Genomic DNA, 21,578 nt, shown 5'->3' with positions numbered 1-21,578 from the left:
CTAGGTTTCTTGGGGGTGGAAAGCCTAAGCAGATAAATAAAAAATAGCTAAAATTTAATTATCATGTGTAAGAAATGATTGTTTTGATGTGTTCTCATGTTAAGAAGAAAAAGAGCTCCAAATTTCTCACTCAGAATCATTTTTTTTCAAAAATTCAATGTTTATTTATATGTTACATGCCTTAAAAAGTTTTGGGGTAAAAGATCCAACAGGAAGTTAGCAAATACAGTGCTTAGGGAGAAGGAGACTTGGAGTCCCCAGAGCTGGAAATCTTGATGGCAGAAGTTCAAAGGAATCAATCACTTGCCAAGGAAGTGCCATATTTGCTCTTCTTCATTATTTTCTTTATTCAGTGAAGATGAAAATTCAATTCAATGAATGATCTTGCTTCCTTTTGAGTACAAAGGAAAGGACTATCAAATACCTGCATGTTTTTGGAATTTATTGGCCTTCCATCACACTTCTTCATGAGCAACGCTATCCAGCCATCATGAGTAGATCTAATAACTTCAAGAGCAAAAGCCTTGTTTCTGAATTCTCCATTAACAACAAACTGGTTTTCTGGTTTTCCATCTGGTACATTTTAAAGTTTACACCAGTTAAGAGTAGCTCCCAGGTCACCAGGTTTGAGCTTCTTAACATCATCGATATCATCAAACCTTGAGGCTTCAGGATCAATCACACGGATACTAATTAATTACCAATCTGTTTCACCTGCATCAATCAGAATCAAAATTCCAAGAATCTTCACATGAGTAACCTCTGCATGAGTAAGAACCTTTGAGCCTATTTCACAAACATCAATAGGATCATTGTCTCCACAGCAGTTCGTGCTCTTATCTGTTCAACTGGATCTTTCAAGTCTGAAAGAACACCGTAATTCCGTATGTAACCCTTGTGAGGGAGGATATTCCCCACATAGAGTAGTTTGCCATGTTTTATATCTTGTTTAATGGAATTCAATGGCTCCTTGGTGGTAACCTCCATTTTGGCATTTGTCCACCAAAGTACTTCTACAACCATATTAAAATAATTGTCTTTAGAGTCTATTTTCAGAGCAATATCATGAAAGGGGGAAATGTGGTGACCAATTACATTCTCTGTGAGTAGAAACAAACATTTCTGGGAGCTGGGCCCTCATCAGACTCCACTACCCCTGGCGAGAAGAGCCACATTGTACTGGGCTCTGCCCCAGTGGGTGGGCGGCCGGGCTGGGACCTCCGGCCCTCCTTCCCCAACTCTCACTGAGATTCTTAAAGCATTACTATTCAGAGCACAACAGCCACTTTCTCTGAGAACAGTGTGGCATCTGAAAATGATGACTTTATTCCTAGGTTAATCTTGACCTTGATTTCTTTACCTTGGAAGATGATTTCTGTTTCTGTAACCAGTTTGGTCCTTTACACAAGGATTGTATCCACCTCAGTAATTAGCATTCTAATCAGAAACATAAGCCCCAAACAGAGTGTTAAGTAAATTGTAGGTTTAATATATCTGTACATGTACATCGCATAGAATATAGAAAATTAGAGTATAATATTCCCTGTGTATGCATACAGATGCCAAGAGAAACAGGGCAAGACAGTGAAATTCAAAAATATACAAAGTCATAGAAGAAAAAATATCTCCAACTACTATGCAGATACAACCATTTTTAAAAATTGATTTATATATTTATAACTACATTGTTTTATACCATTTTCTAGTTTTTATTTGTAATTTACAAAATACTGTGTCTTTCCTTTCATTAAAATTTCTTCTAAAACATGCGATGTTAAAGAACTTTTAGAAATATGGCTGTAGTGTAAGGTATTTCATTCATCTCATACTGACAAACTTGTGCTAGAAAATAAACTCAATTATTTGGCTTTATTTATTGCAAATGTTGTAGATTGTCTGCTGAACTACTTCTGATGCTGCTATGCTGAGTGCCACATCTTGGATGTTGGTCAACACGCACGGTGGCACACCCCCTAGAAAAGATCCCTTGAGCAGCCAGTCAAGCTCCCACTGCATACCCTCTTTTACATTTGAAATCATGGCATTTTTAATATAATTCAGAATATCATTTGTCTTCCAATCAAGTTTTAAGTGGTCTACTTGGCATAACAGATACAACATTGTATAGAACAGAATATGAAGCCCTTATCTTTATGAAACTGGTTATGTGAGTGCGGGAACAGCTTATATAAGAAGCAAGGCAATCAAAATTTCAAATTTACCAGAGATACTACAGTCGTATATAGGAGTGTTACCAGGGGATAAACCCCAGGATAAAGGCCCTGAGATTTCTTCTTCTTCTTTTTAATGAAATCCAATGCCCTTTTCTTTGTGGAAGGCCAGACTTAGTGTCACATTTCCTTTTTGTTGTTGTTCATTTTCATCTGTTCTATTGAGCTTCTTTCTTTCTTTCTTTCTTTCTTTCTTTCTTTCTTTCTTTCTTTCTTTCTTTCTTTCTTTTTTGAAAGACAAAGTTACAGAGATCTTTAATCCACTGGTTCACTCTGCAAATGGCCACAATGGCTGGGGTTGAGCTGATCTGAAGCCAGGAGCCAGGAGCTTCCTCTGGGTCTCTAACATGGGAAGAGAGGCCTAAAGACTTGGGCCATCCTCCGCTAATTTCCCAGGTCCGTTAGCAGGGAGCTGGATCAGAAGCGGAGTAGCCGGGACACAAACTGGTGCCCATATGGGATGCTGGTGCTGCAGGCTTGGGCTTTAACCCACTACACCACAGTGCCACCCCGGCACTGTGATTTCTACCAATTACTCTCCTACCTTAATGGGAGCCAAAGTGGGAGGTAGTCTCAGAGTAACTGACTTAGACTAGTCACATCCAAGGTGGTAGCAAAACTAGGCCAAAGATTTCCCCACTTCCCATCATAATAATAAAATCTCTTTCCCATGGGAGCTATGAGCAAATCTTAACTGCACAAGAACAGAGAAGTGGGGATAATTTGAGTTCCTGGAAATCACTCCTGCTTTCCCTGAAATTTGATGTCACCAATTACGAACCATTTTCCTTCTTCTCCATCCCCTACTAAAACCTATAGCCCCAGACCTCCCCAGCCTGGACCTGAAAGAACCCTTAGAGCAGAAGCCCCCCTTCCCTATCCTTTGGCCAAGGAGTAAACTTTTCACTCTGCTTTTGAAACTCAGTATCATTTCATTGGTTAGGATGACCCAAAGCAGGGGCAAGAGGGAAGTGACAGGAGCTTATGCATAGAGACAGATAAATGTGAGAGTTTGGCCCCGTGTAAATCATCTCTGCATTGTCTAGGAAGCAAGGTCATTAGGCAGAAATGAGGATTAAGGAAGTCATATGCACATTTCATCACCTGCTTTTTTTCTTCCAACGTCCTTCGTTTGTTTTAAATTTTCTCAAGTTGCCCTGTGTGGGACACACAACAAGACCTACCTGTCCTATTTCTATTTCACCTCTGTGAGATTTGTGTTCCTCAACACCTTGCAAACCATGCACAAGTTTGCTCAGGAAAAAAATGATGAAACTTGCACTGAAGTCAACTGTGAAATTTTAACACAAAGTGATTTCTTTTTCCAGCCTGAGGTGCCTAACCCTCTTTAAATGTTCTTCACAGAAGCAATCAGATCCAGAATTCATATCTTTAGAAAAGCAGCCTTCCTCTTTCTCAAAGCAAGCCAGGCGCATAAGAAGCATTCTTGCGATAGCCAGCCCTCTAAGCCATATAAAACTGGGCCATTATTACTTGTGTCCTTGTAGGTATTTTAGCCTTTAAATGGTGATACTATCATTTTAATTAAAGCTGAAGTTTTTGCAGCATTCAATTCAAAAAGGGACTGCCAGACCCAATTCTACAATGGAAACTAAATCCTCAGTCCACAAGTAAAACAAAGTGTATGCATGAAGGTAGACAGGCTTGGGATGGTTCCAAAACGTGATGGTGGGAGATCATTGGCATGTAAGCGCAGCAAAGAGATCCCTCCAGAAGGATGAAAGTCATACTCATAAAGCTCCTTTTCTGATGCATAAGATAAGATATAGAAAAAAAAAAAAAACAGGATTCTGAGACTGTTTAAGGAATAAGATCTGACAGAGACCCTCAGCCCATCTTTTATCTTTAAATTTTGAGTGATACAGGACAGGTCTTATGGAGCAGCAGATTAAGCCACTGCTTGGTGACACCCACATCCTATTTCAGGGTGCAAGGGTCAAGACCTAGCACCTCCACATCAAAAATAGCTTCCCGCTAATGTGTTTGAGTGCCTGCCTTTGGCTTGGCCCAGCTTTGGCTGTTGTGGAAAGCTGGGTAGTGAACCAGCAGGTAGAAGCTCTCTCTTTTCTCCTTTTTTTCTTTTTTAATAAAACCTATCTCTTAAACACTGTCAATACAGTTATGCTACAGCCAACCTTTTCTTTATTTCTTTAAAAGATTTTTTTTAAAGATTTATTTATTTATTTGGAAGGCAGAGTTACAGAGAAGCAGAGGCAGAGAGAAAATCTTCCATTTGCTGGTTCACTCCCCAGATGGCTGCAATGAACGGAGCTGTGCTGATCCGAAGCCAGGAGCTTCTTCCAGGTCTTCCACACCAGTGCAGGGACCCAAGAACTTGGGCCATCTTCTACTGCTTTCCCAAGCCACAGCAGAAAGTTGGTTCAGAAGTGGAGCAGCCAAGACTCGAATCGATGCCAGTATGGGATGCCAGCACTGCAGGCAGCGGCCTTACCCACTAGGCCACAGAGCCAACACCTCTCTGAATTTTGCTCTGCTTTGCGTTTACATGAAAAAATCAATGAACATTTAAAAGATAAAATTTGAGTTATAAACATAATTTAATTCACATACCCATCTTAGACATAAGATGTAGATAACAGAGATTTTTCAGTACACACAATCACATAAATGTTGGAAATATATATGAATATGTTATACTATTATATTATTATAAATTATATTATCATATATCCTAATAATATACAATAATTACATATATGATGGATTTTGCAAAATCCTCACTATCAACATTTTGAGCTGGAGTGGAAGCTATCTTCTTCATCCTAATACGTTTACTAGCATCTATGGCCTCTAACCATTGGATGTTAGTAGCAGTTTCCCCTGAGCTACAATAAACAAAACAAAACAAAATCTTCAGATGTTGACAGAAGTCGCTGTGAGAGTGGGTCATGTCAACATCATCCTAGCTTGAGAACTATTGATATAGACAAAGTATCTCAGGGTGTAATATGTACCATAATATGGTACTTACTTCCTGCACTACAAAGAATACTTCATAAAAATAATAAAAGCCATAGCTTTTCTATTCCCAGTACAATGGTTGTGAGATTTCACATAAAACCATACAGCCAAACCCTCTCGGTTTACTTTTGTTTTTCTTTCTTATTAAGTAACTCATCTTCTACAGACATATTCTTGAGAGAAAAGATAGATGTATCTGGGACAGGCACTGTGTTGTGGAGGGTAATGCTCCTGCCTACAGTGCCAGCATCCCATATTGGCGCCGGTTCGAGTCTTGGCTGCTCCACTTTTGATTCAGCTCTCTGCTGTGGCTTTGGAAAGCAGTAGAAGATGGCCCAAATCCTTGGGCCCCTGCACTGATGTGGAAGACCTGGAAGAAGCTCCTGGCTTCGGATCGGCGCAACATCGGCTGTTGCGGCCAAATGGGGAGTGAACCAGTGGATGAAAGACCTCTCTCTCTCTCTCTCTCTCTCTCTCTGCCTCTCCTTATCTCTCTGTGTAACTCTGACTTTCAAGTATATAAATAAATCTTAAAAAAAAAAAAAAGATGTATCTCAGTTCCCTTTAGAAACAATTGTAGGATAGAAATGGATCTGTAATAAATAAAAGTCAGCCTTTTCTCCATGATCCTACACTCTAAAATTGTATAGCAAATTCACTATGTATATGAATGCTAACTACAGTTACTCATGGATTGCCTAGGGAAAAAATGTGCTGAAAGCTAAGCAGACATTCCGGTGTGCTTGGCAGTTCTACTGACCTGAAGAAATTTTGACGTTGGTGTTTTATGGCACGTGTTAATCTACTGGCAGTGTATTTAATGCGGATCTCTCCCTTAGAGCCTCATCAATTTTGGGACATATTATCATCTAGACCAAGAAGATAGGGCCTCTATTTCAGGTTTTGTGACTCTGGGGCTTTCAGGTTTTTGAAAATTTAAAAAAAATCTCCTCTGTTGCCAGGAGTCATCAGTAAAACATGGCAGTGAAACCGTTGCATTGATTAATCAATGCAAAACATTAAGGGTAGCGTGCCTTGGGCTTAGAAGAGAAACTATAATGAATTTAGGGCTCAGAATCTTGCACATTTCATGGATGTACTTGTCTGGGTACATGACATAATTGAATGTAGACACCTTCAACTAATTACTTGCCCCTATTTCTTTGGGGTTGTGGTGGTTATAGATACTTCCTACAGTGGCCAATTTACTGACTTAAACATTTTTTAGAGGGTTATACAATTACCGACATGTTTCAGCTGATGAATAAACCAGGAGTGTTAAATCTGAGAAACACTGTGAGCTTCAAGATACCTTTTATGCTTCGAAATAAATTTGAGCATGTGCTCATATGTGAGTTAGTCTTGGGAAAATGTTTATAGATTTGCTCAGATTATAAATGTATCAGTAATGCAATTTCCTTATGAGTGGGCTTCAAAATATTCATGGAAAAGTTTATTTTGAGGCAAAAACCAATTTTTGAAATCCATGCATAATATACATTTTCCATAAAGACTCCCTTCATACTAACCTTAGAAAGAAATTTATATTTGGAAAATTTGAGTCCACTTGAGTAGTTATGTATTTCTATGATTACCTTACAAAGGTGTTTATATTCAGGAAGTTTTAGTGACCTCCCAATTTATTTGCAAAAGTTTTCAGGTTTTTTGACAATTGTGACACATTTGGAGGATCTGCACATTCAGAGATAAGTCAGATGGTTTACTATTTCAATGATATAATTCTCATCTTATATGAACCTCAGGAAAAAGTATTTAGCATGTTCTCTCTTTCAGGAACATCCATGGTTTCCTTGTCCATATTTGAAAATGTCTTACTTTGTTACCAAGGTAGTCTTCTAAAAGGGACAAGGGACGAGATTACTGGTATATGTATTTTCTTGTAACCTGTTGGAAATTCCATTTCCTGCTATACATACTAAAGGTTCTTAGCGGGTCAGATAAAATCTGGCTTCTTAATATTCAAACGTTAACATTTCATTTAAAAAGTTTAAGTTTTCACCCTAAATATTTTGTGACAATTGGTATTTTAACCACTAGGCCAAGCAACATTTCCATAATATTCTCTTTTCAGTCCTGTGGAATGCCTGTTGTCTTGCATTATTTGCAACACACTGCAGTCAATGTGGAAATGAAATAAAGTTAAGTGGAGCTGCAAGGAAAGAAAACACTTAGAAAACATCAGCAATCAGTGAGACAAAAATCTGACTCACACTTCTTAGTAATTCTCTGCTCTAGGCAACACCAGTCCCACTTTACAGGTCATAAAACTTAAGTTCAAAGAAACAGAGAATTGTTATTTCTAACTACAGAAGCAAAACTCCAATCAGTATGTCACAAGAGCATATATTTTTCTCCTGGTTGTTTTGAGACATTTAGAGAGAGAGGAAAAAATAGCGAAAGGGTCTTTTTGGGACATAAAGATCAGGAACCACAGGACCATATGTGACTGCTGTCTTCCAAATCGGTAGAGTTGACTACCAATTTATTATTTATCAAAAGCACATAAAGCTTACAAGATGTAACCCTTTTTGTTTAGACAAGATATGAAAGCTTACCAGGATGAATTCAAGTAAGACTATTCATATTAACCATTATATCACAATGTTTTGGTTTGGGCAGGAACTTCCCTAGATACATCTAATTCTTAGTAAATTTCTGAAATCCATTTTTAAAGGAGCCTACAGAGTCTTATTATTATCACTATACAAATTTTTAAAAAATTCAGGAGCTTATATTGGCATCAAACTTGATGATCCTCTCCTTACTTGAATAAATGAAAGTTTATTTTCATTAAATGATGTCAGATTAATTAAAAGTACAGCCAGAATTAAAACCTATGTCTCTTGCTCTTCAGACCAACAGTTTCATGATTACTTTGTCCCTTTGCCTCTTTTTCTTGATTCAAATACTCCCTATCATAGTATCAAAGAATATATGTATTCTTTTTATATCACTTTCAATACATTCATAAGATCGATTGATAAAGGAAGGACTTGGCTTGAAAAATACTGCTTTATATTTATTTTGACTCATTTTGCTTATGACAGTTTGAATTAGGAGACTTTCTTTAAGGAATTAAAGTATTTTATTCACTTTGAAAAGTTGCATAGAAGTCAAACAGAAAAGAAGAGCGTGTTAGAGACTTACTGGCTTATGTAGCTCAGTAGTTAAGAGTGTATGCTTCAGTATTAGCTGGATCCAGGTGCTCTTGTGTTTTCGGGGCTCTTTGTCTCCCACTACCTGTCTTGGTGTTGCTTTCTTCTGTGCAGAATTCATTCTCAAGAAGTCCTTACTCGTGCATTTTGGAACTTGCTTGAATCATTGCTAGCATGCTTAGACCAGTAGTTGTGAACTCAGAGTGTACCATGTTTGCGAAAGCCACATCAGTTATTTATACCTGAAGCCAGGGAACAAGTGGTACTTTGATTGGATATCTAAAACAAACACACAAACACACAAACAAAATCTACCTGTAATGCAGAAGTAACAATTCCTTAAATAAGGAACTTTTTTGTACTACAACTGTCTACACAGAAGATCACTGAGATTGTGAAAGGTCTTTTATTTAGTAAAAATCACCAACTCAATAGAGTCTTTCTGTCCTAAAATTCTTTTTGTTTTAAGTTGAAGCTACCTAAATGAAGACTACATATTTTATTTTGTTAGCAATTGACTATATAATGCACCCTTTAATCCGGTCAATGGAAAAGTGGGCCTGCTATTTCATGTAGTAAAGCTAGTATCAATGAAGTCCAGAATATCATTGTCTATGCATTATTTACAAGAGCAGCATCAATAAGACTTGGTTCTGTCCTCAAGATCTCCTTTTTCTTCCTATTTTTTATTACAATGTGTAGTTTAAAGAATGGAAAATTCACTATTCTAGGTGAAACCTCATCTCTACAAAGGGTTTCTGAGTTATTTGTTTCAGACTCTCTTGGGCAAATGGGTCATAAGAATATTATAACTCCAATTCCAAATCCCTGGAGGAGAAGGAAGAGATAATTTGCACGTAGTAAGTACCACTTTTTATTAAACATCTGGAATGAGAGATGGTAAACTCTAGATGAATAAGGTGCAGATGACCTATCTTCAACTGTTAATCTTTTCCTTACTTCCACCTGCATTTATTCATCTCTGTATCCCTAAGCATCTAAACAGCCCCTGGCATTTGATGGGAGTTCAATAAGATGTAGTGACTCCCCTTACAGAAGAAGAGACTGACAAGAAAATCAATGATTATAATGCAGAATATTAAGTGCTTTGATGGAAGAAGTAGAACAAAGGAGAAGAACCTAATGAAGTCTCAAGAGGTACCATGCAGTGTTTGCAGAAGATACCAGGAAACAATTCACCAGAACCTCTTACATTTCTAGGCATCATTCTTACTGGGTCAAAATTGCAGCGGCCAACTCTCAGGATGACTTACACTGTTGGAAATTCTGAAAATGAGAAAGTGCAGTGCAGGAATGAGCTACAGGGTCTCATAATGGACCTGGTTTGCTCTGTATAAATAGCATGCTTATTTACGTTCACAAAAACTAGAGGAAATGTACCCTAAAGATACACTCAGCAATATACATGCACACTGTAATCAACTGCAGTACTGTTTGTAATTATCTGTGTTCTCTTATATGTCTTTACATAAGTGGGGTTGGAGAAATGTGGTACATCTGCACAGTGGAATATTCTGTGTCTACAAAATAAAACAATGAAAAGGATAAAGTGAACCAAAGTGGAGAGCTGTCCAGGATGAAATTTTAAGAGAAAAAATAATGAGTAAAAAAGTACCCTTAATAATCGAAAATGAATCTTGATGTGAATGGAATGGGAGAAGGAGCGGGAGATGGGAGGGTTGTGGGTGGATGGGAAGTTATGGGGGGGGAATGCCATTGTAATCCATAAACTGTACTTTGAAAATTTATATCTAGTAATAAAAGTTAAAAAAATAAAAATAAATATTTGTCATTTAGCAAAAAAAAATACACTTATATTTAAAAAGGAGATAGAATGATTTGTTTACTTGATTCCAAGAGTCTGGGTTAATCACCTAGATTGAGGAATTATGGGGAGAAAAAGGAGTTAAAAAAAGTACCTTTAGAATGTTATCTTTGTATTAGAAATATGGAGCAATAGAAAATAGACAGATATATGCTAATTTTTATAAAATGAAAAGTCACATGAAGCAAAAATAGGCTAATGATATTACTTACTACCTATAAGGGGTGATGAAGGTGAAAAAGAGAAAAATATTGGGGGAGTAGGGGTAAAAAGTGACACAGTATCTTTTGGAATCAAGTTAATGTTTTCCACACTCAAGAATAATAAATTTTTAAAAAAAAAATGAGGCTGGGTAAAAAGTCCAAAACTATGAAAATAAATGAATGAACTCATATTTCAAATGAATAATATAACCTCACTAAATGGAGGAAACATGAAAATTCTATATTTATAGAATTCTATATTTATAGAATTGTAGTAAATATTGAACACTTCTTAGTAGGTTTGGTTTTTGCAAAGGTATAAATTTCCAGTTCTGACATCATTCTCTGTATATTTTAAACCAAGCAAATTGCTAAATATATCATAAATATTTGCAACTCAAAACATTCAGAATAAAAAATACAGTTACATATGTTTTTAAGCATGTAGGAGGGAAAGGCAAGCATTTTTTTAAATAAAAGCTTGCAACATAAGAAGAGAGAACCTTCCCTTCATTAAAGCATTCACTTTAGCAAAATTGTGACTTTAAATTCTCTATATGAAATCTGCAATTTTTTTAAAAAAACTAAATACCCAGGAAAGTCTTCCTCAAAGTGCTGAGAACCATCATTTTGAAATGTAATCATCAAGATAGTTTCCTTATCTCTCAGTTTTTCTGATAGGTTAGGTGTGTGTATTTGGTGGTCTCCTTTCTTGAAGTGAAAAAACTATCTCTTGTAATGACAAGGAAAAGTCAATTAGCTAGCATAGAGTCACCCCATTACTTGTGAATTTAGAATTAAATGTATTTGACAGTGTTGTCAAAGCCTCTCATTCTATTGTTTTTTCTTGAGTACAATTATGTAACAGGTTGTTTCTGGCTAACTATATAAAGGGAGGAGATTTCTTTGTGTCTACGCAATCTCTTAGCAGATTGCCTGTGATGCATGTCAAATTCTGATTTAAAGTTTTTTCAACAATAATGTTGCTTTCTTCTCATTTAATAAAAACATGAAGAATCGCCTGAGATACAAGTTCCTCACTATGGTACTCCTCATGGCATGTACAGACTCCAATCTAGAGAAATTGGAATGAATAGAATGCATGAATGGATCATTAGGAAGATAATTTTAATGGATGAAACATGATTGCACTCATTGGTGTTATTAGTATAGATGGTAATAAATGGATGTGAGATGCAGATGCATTGAGGGAGGTGAAACTTCTCTTAATAAAGCAGAAATGATGATAGACAGAATAGGGTTATTGATGTATTCCATGTCCCAAAGTAGGCTTAGATGGCAGTGGATGTCAGTTACTAAAACTTTATTCAGTTTTATAGTTTTAGTAGTTATTGGTATCTGTGATGGGTTCATCAAGGTGAATCAATTGTATTTTGTAAGATGGAATAAAAACTGCTAAATAGTCAAGTTGCTATACCACTAGAAGTCACGTCAGTTAACTTATTTCAAATTTCAGCTTTAACCATATGCATTATTTCATATCCTCAGAGCAAAATGATAAAGTCTTAATTATATTTCACACATGTATATTGAACTCGTTCATGACTCAAGTGTTCTATGCAGCCTGGGCAAAGTCCCTCTTTATTCCATTGTCCATGGTTTCCATACCTAAGTGCCCTTCCTTTAAAACAGTGTTTTTGTTCTTTAAATAGGGGACACATACTTTCTGGTAATTTCAAGCACATCTATGATGAACCTGTTCTGAGTTCTATTATTATTTGTGATTTTAGGTTTCAAAATGGTTGAGACTGAATAATTTGTTTAGTTGAGGAAACAGAACAATTCCTTCCTTTTTCCTATTCTCACTTAGAACTTAACATTTAATTCATAGATGATATATATTTTGGCAATGTGCTATATACATTTTATCTCACTTAATATTTTATAAAATGTCATCTGACTGGCCAGTGCCGCAGCTCAATAGGCTAATCCTCTGCCTGCATTGCCTGCACCCTGGGTTCTAGTCCTGGTCAGGGCACTGGATTCTGTCCTGGTTGCCCCTCTTCCAGGCCAGCTCTCTGCTGTGGCCAGGGAGTGCAGTGGAGGATGGCCCAAGTGCTTGGGCCCTGCACCCCATGGGAGACCAGGAGAAGCACCTGGCTCCTGGCTTCGGATCAGCGCGGTGCGCTGGCCGCAGCACGCTGGCCGCAGCAGCCATTGGAGGGTGAACCAACGGAAAAGGAAGACCTTTCTCCCTGTCTCTCTCTCTCACTGTCCACTCTGCTTGTAAAAAAAAAAAAAATCATCTGACTGAGTTATTACATTATAACAATCATTTTAAATATGAAACCAGCATTGTGCTTTCACTTGTGAGAGGCAGAATCTTACACCTAGTAGTTACAAGTATGCAAACACTGACACACACACAGACATACATACATGCATACACACACACATACACAAGTATTAGAATACAGAACATGCATACTGCTTTCTTGTGTAGACTGAAGAAGTGTGAACAGTGGAGGACAGTAATTTCCTTGCTAATGTTCAACAACTTCTCAAAAGGCACTGGCACTGTGGGCTGGCACTGTGGCACATTAGGTTAATTCTCCATCCCATATGGGTGCCGGTTCTAGTCCTGGCTACTCCTCTTCCAATCCAGCTCTCTGTCATTGCCTGGGAAAGCAATGGAAGATGGCTCAAGTGCTTGGGCCCCTGCACCTGTATGAGAGACTTGGTAGAAGCTCCTGGTCCCTAGCTTTGGATCCACAGTCATTTGGGTAGTGAACCTCCAGATGGAAGATCTTTCTTGCTATTATCTCCCTCTTGCTCTCTGTAACTCTGTATCTCAAATAAATAAATAAAATCTTTTTTTTTTTAAAAAGACAAGAGACCTTCCACCTGATTATTGGGCCATGCTTTATGTCCTACACAACTGGTTGATATTATTAACATATGTAGAAAAAAGTATCTAATACAATGGAATATCATTATGTGGTATTATTAATTTGTTTTCTTGCCGATTTATTTTAACTTCTCCAAATTAAAAAAAAACGGAAAAAGATTTGCTTTACACTTTTTCCAAAGCTGTGAAAATAGAAACTTTCTGGTTGAGTGCAATGCTGTGAGTCATTCATCAGATCAAGTTACAAATAAAAAATAAAGACGGAAATTTGACTTCTGTATGCTTGCTCTGATAAGGACATTGAAACATCAAACTGGACATCCATGGAGCGCTACTACAGGAGCAGTTGCCAAAATGCCTTTTTGTGTTGGTTGAACTTGGATAAGTCTTGAATATCCCTTTGACCCTCAGCTGTGTAAGTATCAGGATTAAATTTCAAGATCTGATGTGGTAAGTAGCTGGATCAGCATCAAGAGCCAGAGTCAACGTCAAGTCCAGAAGGAAAGTCCTGCCTTTCTGCTGCTTATGGATCCAAATCAGTAATGAGATGAAGGTCATAATCCAGGTTTGAAGCAAAAGAACCATCTTAGAGGTTTGTCTCTCATGGCTTCTGCATCCTTAATATTCCTGCCAAAGCTGAAATAAGAATGCCACATATTGTCAGGTATCTTGATATAAATATCCCGTGTGCTGTAGCTCCAACTCCTTTGAACCTTTCTTGTATTAGCTTTGGCTTGCTTCACACACGGTCTGACACAACTGCTATAAAAGGCCTGGGTCAGAAGAGGAAAAGGCACATAGTTAGGAAACAAAAATGCTTATCATACTTTATTGTTCTAAAATTATTTTTAGTAACATGCAGTATCTGTTTGCCTTTCTGGAACACGTATTTCAACACATATATTAATGTAAACTGATTAAATCATGAAAAACAGCATTTTTGGAGCTTTCCAAGTCCTCTCTTTAACAGCTTCCTTGAAGAAAATGGTCAACCTTGTTTTTAACCCTGGTTAAAATCAATCAGGTTCTTGTAAACAGATACAAGATATAGCTTTTAAGAGGAGGTCACATTTCTGTGGGAGACTCCCCTTGATGAGTAATCATGAACCCTGACCTGCCTGAAGCCAAGTTGAGGATCCTGTGTGTAAGGAGCAGCTGAGTCTTCATCTTTCCTTTTTTGATGCAGAAAGCTTCAACCCCTTCCTTCCTTCCTTCCTTCCTTCCTTCCTTCCTTCCTTCCTTCCTTCCTTCCTTCCTTCCTTCCTTCCTTCCTCTCTCTCTCTCTTTCTCTCTCTTTCTTTTTCTCTTTCTCTCTCTTTCTCTCTCTCTCTCTTTCTCTCTTTCTCTTTCTCTCTTTCTCTCTCTCGTTCTCTCTTTCTCTCTCTCTCTTTTTTTTTTTGACAGGCAGAGTGGACAGTGTGAGAGAGAGAGAGACAGAGAGAAAGGTCTTCCTTTTCCATTGGTTAACCCCCCCCAATGGCCACTGTGGCTGGCACGCTGTGGCCGGCGCACCACGCTGATCCGAAGCCAGGAGCCAGGTGCTTCCTCTTGGTCTCCCATGCGGGTGCAGGGCCCAAGCACTTGGGCCATCCTCCACTGCCTTCCCGTACCACAGCAGAGAGCTGGACAGGAAGAGGAGCGACCGGGACAAATCCTGCGCCCCGACCCGGACTAGAACCTGGGATGCAGGCGCCACAGGCGGAGGATTAGCCTAGTTAGCTGCAGCTCCAGCCTCAACCCCTTTCATTATAATATTAAATCTCTGCCCTCGACTGAACATGGAAAACCTATAACATATGGGAAAACCTAGTAGGCTTGTGCACCCAACCCCTTTTAAATATGTATGATGCTTCCCAAAATTCACAGTGAATTTGCATCGCCTTCCTAGAAGTAAGCCATATAAATTTTATGAACTGTTTTATTGTGTAGCCTTGACTTTGTTTGGAGACCACCCTGGCTCTTTGTCTTGGTCAGTCCAAGTGTATTCCTTTCTGCTTACAACTCAAATTGGTATCTATGTATTTCCAGCAGCAGGCACTGTAGGTAAGTACTCGGGAGATTTTCTGATTTCACCTCTGTTTCTTTATAGAGTACACAATATATTGTTAAAACTGTAATTGCTCCACTTTGCTGTGGAAATTAGAACCTGTTACTTGCATCTAACCCCCTCTGTCTCTAACTGAGACTGCTGAGTTTAATCTCTCAAGCACTATGATAAGTAGTTAACTAAAATGATATGTCAATTCTCAGTGACATTTTTAAAAACCTAGCCCCAACACGTATTACCTGTGTATCCTTGAGTCAAATTTAATTCTCTTTCCTATTAAATTTAGAAATCATTGTGTGGGGGCCAGCATCATGGCATAGCAAGTAAAGTTGCCGCCTGGCTGCTGTGGCCACTTTGGGAGTGAACCAGAGGTTGCTAGATCTCTGTCATCTGTCTCTCTCCCCACCCCACCCCACCCCATCTCTCTCTCTCTCTGTTTATGATCTTCTCTCTCTGTAACTGATTTTCAAATAAATGAATAAATCTTTTTAAAAAATAAATTATTGTATACACTTTAAAAGATAATACTACCACAAGGAGTTGATATTTAACTATCTCACAATATTCCAGACAGTATGCCAAAGTCTAAAATGGATTTTAGAATTATAATAATTACTCTGTAATGTAGATTTTATCATCTTCCTTTAATAAGCGAAGAAATGGAAGTTCAAGGAGTTCCAAGTGACTTAGTCTGAATCACCATGAAAATAAATGATTAAGATGGCATTCAAATCTAACCCAAATACTAATCTCAAAACTCCAACTCTAATCTTGAATATGTTTTTATCAGTTCAACATCTACTATATCTTTTTTTTCTTTTAGATTTATTTTATTTATTAGAAAGGCAGAGTTATGGAGGGGGAGATGTCCTCTGTTCACTGGTTACTCCCCAAATAGACACAATGTCTGGAGCTAGGCCAAAGTGAAGCCAGGAGCCTGGAACTCTAACATGTGGGTGGCAGGGCACAAGTCCTTGGGCCATAATCTGCTGCTTTCCCAGGTGCATTAGTAGGGAGCTAGATCAGAAGTGGAGCAGCCAAGACTCAAACTGCTGCTCCTATGGGATGCTGGTGTCACAGGAAATGGCTTAATCCACTCAGCTACATGCTGTCTCCCAGTGTATCTCCTTGATTGTGCAAAAAATTATTATAAACATCTTTGGGATGCTTATATCTTTGTATTGTCATTGGAGAAGAAGAGAAGAAAAAATACCACACCCATTTTCAAAGGTATCTTTCAAAAAATTTTTAGGATTTAAAAATATTGAATGTTTTTCATACTATCACTAATTATATTAATAGACATGTGGAAACAGATTATTAATAGAGATGTAGAAATAATGTAATACCTTCCTGTGGAATTAATGTTCTAATTGCTGTGTCAAGTTATTATTGTCATTCAAACTGATAGGGCATTATGTCTTTAATGGCTTTGAGTGTTCATCTGCTTGAAAAGTTTTAGAATCCATGCTGATGTTTTAATATGTGCCCTTCCTGTAGACTGGATATTTCACAATTAAAGGAAAAAATGTGTGGAGACTAATATGTTTAAAGGTAGCTATTTATATACTATATTTTCTTTATATCCATCTATCTATATATATATAGATAGATATCATTCAGCTGTAAAAAAGAATGGAATTTTATCATTTGCATCAAAATGGTTGCAATAGGAGGAAATCATGTTGAGTGAAATCAGCCAGACACAGAAAGACAAATACCACATGTTTTCCCTTATATGTGGGAGCTGAAATTAAATAAAGTTAGGAAGTAAGTAAATAAATATATAAATAAATCTGACTGTATTAGTTTTGCTGAGAATATCAAGTTTTGTCACTTTGTTTTAAATCTTTTCCAAATTAAGAATTGTATGGTACTATAATTTCAATGTAAAAAAAGCAGCTATCCCTGTCTTGTTTGAAATAATAAATCACAAATCTGAAGCATCTGTGTCTGCTGACTTGGAGTTGTCAAAGTCGATTAGTATTTAATTAAGGAATGAATCTTGAGTTGTGATTTGGAAATATCTTAGTTTTACCAAGGGAAAGAGAGGAAGTACAATAATTGCTGAAGTTAATGGACTAGTTTTACTTTTTAAGTGAAACACTATGGCCAAAGTGTGAGAAGAGAGTGAAACAAAAAGGGAAAGAGAGAGAGAAACTGTTTCTACGTTGGTTCAATTTGTTCTCATTTCTAATATCCATCAGCTAATCCTAAAATACAAGAATGTTTTTGTCCTAGTGCTACTCTCTATCAAAATATGCTAATGGATTTGTTTTTATAGTTTTGAATCTATTAGCCAGACTGTGTCCTGATAATTATTAAGACCCATTAGTCAAAAACAATGTGCTAGCGGTCATAATAACTGGAATCTGCTCTCTCCATTTATATATATCTCTGTCTCTGTCTCTCTCCCTCCCTCTCTCCTTTGCTCTGGTCCTCCTTTCTCTCTCTTAGCATCTCTCCCTCTCAATTGAGTTTGGTTTTCATGAAGGAATCATCTTTATTTATAAAGGCAAAATCTTTACCTGAGCTTGTTTCCTAGGACCAAAATTCCTTTAAAAATTCATACAACCACCAACTATGTTATTGTTTTTTGAATATTGCTATCAAATATTTATACACAGCATGAAATAATTTTAGGATAAACTATCTCAAGTTTGATACCCATATAGTTTTTAAAACTGAGAATTTAAACCTGTTGGAGAAAAATCTCCCAATCATCTGAAAATTATGTGTAAAAAGTTCTCTAGTGATTTTTAATAATTTTCTCATAGGATTAGCAAGTTTATAAAATATTTTGGTCTTGCAAACTCATAATCATACACTTTACTTTTGACACGTAGCACATTTTAAAGAGGCATGGATATAAACTCATTTTCCCCTACAAGTGACAAATCATAAAGTTAATATTATTATAATCAAAGATGCTTAAATTATTTCTCATGCATGTTAGAAGAACTGCTATTTTTTGCATTGCTGATTAAAATCTGTTTGCACTATTGACCGGGGAGGTATTCTTCCCAACATTTAAGTTTCATCAAAATATTCAAGGTTTAACACTGTGTCCAAATTAAATTTTAGAGAATGTCTTAGTCAACTTGACTGCTATAAAAAAAAGAAACATAGACTGGTTGGGTTAAACAAGACATTTCTTTCTCAGAGTTCTGAAGATTATAGAGTCCACAATCAAGGGTGGCAACTTCAGTTCTTCAGAGCCCTCTTCCTGGCTTGCAGATGGCCAAGTTCTCACTGCATTCTTGCATGGAAGAAGCACTAATTTCTGACATCTTCTTCTCCTTTCGTAGGGGCACTAGTTTCTTTCTTTCTTTCTTTTTAAAGATTTATTTATTTATTTGAAAGAGTTACACAGAGAGACAAGAGGCAGAGAGGGAGAGAGAGAGAATGAGAGAGAGAGAGAGAGGTCTTTCACCCACTGGTTCACTCCCCCAATTGGCTGCAACAGCTGGAGCTGCGCCGATCCAAAGCCAGGAGCCAGGAGCTTTCTCCGGGTCTCCCACACGGCTGCAGGGACCCCATCACTTGGGCTATCTTGTACTGCTTTCCCAGGCCATAGCAGAGAACTGGATAGGAAGTGGAACAGCCAGGAATCAAACTGGCATCCATATGGTATTCCAGCACTGCAGGCGGCGGCTTTCCCTGCTATGCCACAGTGTGGGTCCGAAGGGCATTAGTTTTATTGGGGGTTCTACCATCATGAAATCATCTGAAACTAATCATGTTTGGGTCCACCACCTAAAATCCTCATATTGGAGATTTGGACTTCAATATATGAAGATAGTAAAGAGTTTGAGGAAAAAATAATTAAAAGATAAGTTAAATTTGGTGCAAAAATATTTGAATCTCATGCATAGTTTCTTCATAATATATTTTCCACGAACTTTTGAGTTTAGTTAATTTTATTAAAATTATTAGAAACATTATGATTGTTATGATTTATTAATGCTGGAAATATGTTTGATTATGCTGATTGATTTTACAAATAAAGCAAGATAATAATGTAAGGTAAATAATTTGAAAAGTAGGAAAATATTTTGAAAAGAAAATATGAACAATTCTGATATAATTCCTAGCTATTAATAGTGTTAGCAATTTAAAACATTTTGTTTTGTTTTAGTTTGTATATATTTTATTATATTGTGTTACAAAATTGAACTTTTGTAAAATGACTCTATGGGGTATATGAAAATAGTTTTTTAAAATGCATATGTTTATCTGAAATGCTAAGTGGCACAGAGAGAAAGAGACAGAGACAGAGAGACAGAGCAACACAGAGGGAGACATCTTCTATCCTCTGATTCACTCTGCAAATGCCCACAACAGCCATTGCTGAGCTATGCCAAAATCAGGAGCCTGGGATGCCATTTGGGTCTCCCATCATGTGCTGTCCCCAGTTTAACCCACTGCTTTAGTTTAACCCAGTGCACCACAACACCCATGAAAATATGTTTGATATATATTTAATGATTTCCTTTAAGAAAATGTATATTAGCTTCTGGTTATTTGTATTACATGAAGTAGCCATAAAATTGAGCAACCCAAATAATCAATAAAACATGTGTATGTGCCATTTATAAATATGTATATGGGCATGTTGTGGATAGTACACCAACATATACACACTCAAACATGTGTTTATGGGGCTGGCACTGTAGTGTGGCAGGTAAAGCTGCCGCCTGCAATCCCGGCATCCTATTAGGGCACCGGTTCAAGTCCCAGGTGCTCCACTTCCAATCCAGCTCTGTACAATGGCCTGGGAGAGCAATAGAAAATGGCCCAAGTTCTTGGGCCCCTGCACCCGTATGGGAGACCTGGAAGAAAATCCTTGCTTCTGGCTTCGGATTGGGACAGCTCCAGCTGTTACAGCCACCTGGGCAGTGATCCAACGGTTGGAAGACCTCTCTCTCTCTCTCTGCCTCTCTATAGCTCTGCCTTTCAAGTAAATAAAATAAATCTTTAAAAAAAATCCATTTATGTGAATACATACATATATTGCTAAAATTCTCATTTGTAAAAACCAGACTACTTAACAAAAGATATATGAATATTGTATGAATATTTTTAAGAGAGTGACTACTTGATATAAGAATTTAAAGAATAATTATTTTGTGCATATATGTAAAGTACTACAGAATGTAAGACTTTTTTTCGATATTTTCTCATTTCTTCCTTTGAACGATAGCATAATTTTAACTGTTTTCATACTGCATTTGATAAACGCAATCTCTGACTAGTTAAAAGAAAACTAAACTACTTAAACCCAGGTGCTTGAACTCCAAATACTGGACTTCTGTTGTCCCCGATGTTCTCATCAAATGATTTCTGCATGACACAATGGGAAATCACAGGAAAAGTGATCGATGATCAGAAAAGGTTATAATAAAAAAAAAAAAAAAACAAAGAAAAAGTAATAGCTATTAAATGGTAATGAACCAGAAAGATTGGAATTCAGAGCCAGACTATAACGTAGTGAGGTAATTTTAATATGAAAGCATAGAAATCAGAAAACCCAAGACTACAATATTTTTCATATGCAAGACCTTAGTAGAACAGTTCTTCAAGTTCTCTGTTAGTTTTCAGAGCCAGAATTAATTTATTAATTAATTAAGTTTTGATTTTCTAGAGGTGAAGGGGAAACATTTCAAAAATCCAGACTTAAAATTTCTCTTGAAAAAACTGGGAAACTTTGCAAAAAAGTACTGGGTCCCATTCCCTCCTGGAAATAACTGAACAAGGCCGAGTGGACCATGGCTGCTGCTCTTAGGCAGTGTCTGTTAGTCACAGCATAAGTCCATGGGAATAAGTCCAGGTCACTTTTCTCGTTCAATGACTTCTGGCAACGGTAGCCCTCTGAGTTCACCACCTCCGAGTGGGGCTTCATTTCCTGCCCCCATTGCATTACTTCAGGGACCATGGCAAGCAACTTCATGTCATTATGGACTCCTCGTGCTCTCATCACTACTGCTGCTGAATCAGCACATGCTCAAACCCTGCTGATTGCAAATGAGAAGTGTAACTATGATCTCACGAACGCTCATTACCTTCTCTATTAGCACTGGTCCAAAACATAAGACATCATTGTCTGTGACCCGCTTCATTTCAACAGCTTCCTAACTGCCTCTGTCCCAGCACTCGTATAAACCAGAGTAGAACTTGGAAAATGTAAATCACAGCATGCCAGT

General features: G+C 37.4%; 1 pseudogene; it reads right to left on the bottom strand.

Moving 5' to 3' along the window:
- Positions 1–299: 299 nt before the first annotated feature.
- LOC127491403 (inorganic pyrophosphatase 2, mitochondrial-like) lies at positions 300–21,352 on the bottom strand (annotated as a pseudogene).
- Positions 21,353–21,578: the final 226 nt, after the last annotated feature.

The sequence above is a fragment of the Oryctolagus cuniculus genome, chromosome 18 (assembly GCF_051225735.1).
Source record: "Oryctolagus cuniculus isolate XC-2025 breed Fujian yellow rabbit chromosome 18, ASM5122573v1, whole genome shotgun sequence".
Taxonomy (NCBI): domain Eukaryota; kingdom Metazoa; phylum Chordata; class Mammalia; order Lagomorpha; family Leporidae; genus Oryctolagus; species Oryctolagus cuniculus.
This window is presented reverse-complemented; position numbering and strand designations above follow the sequence as displayed.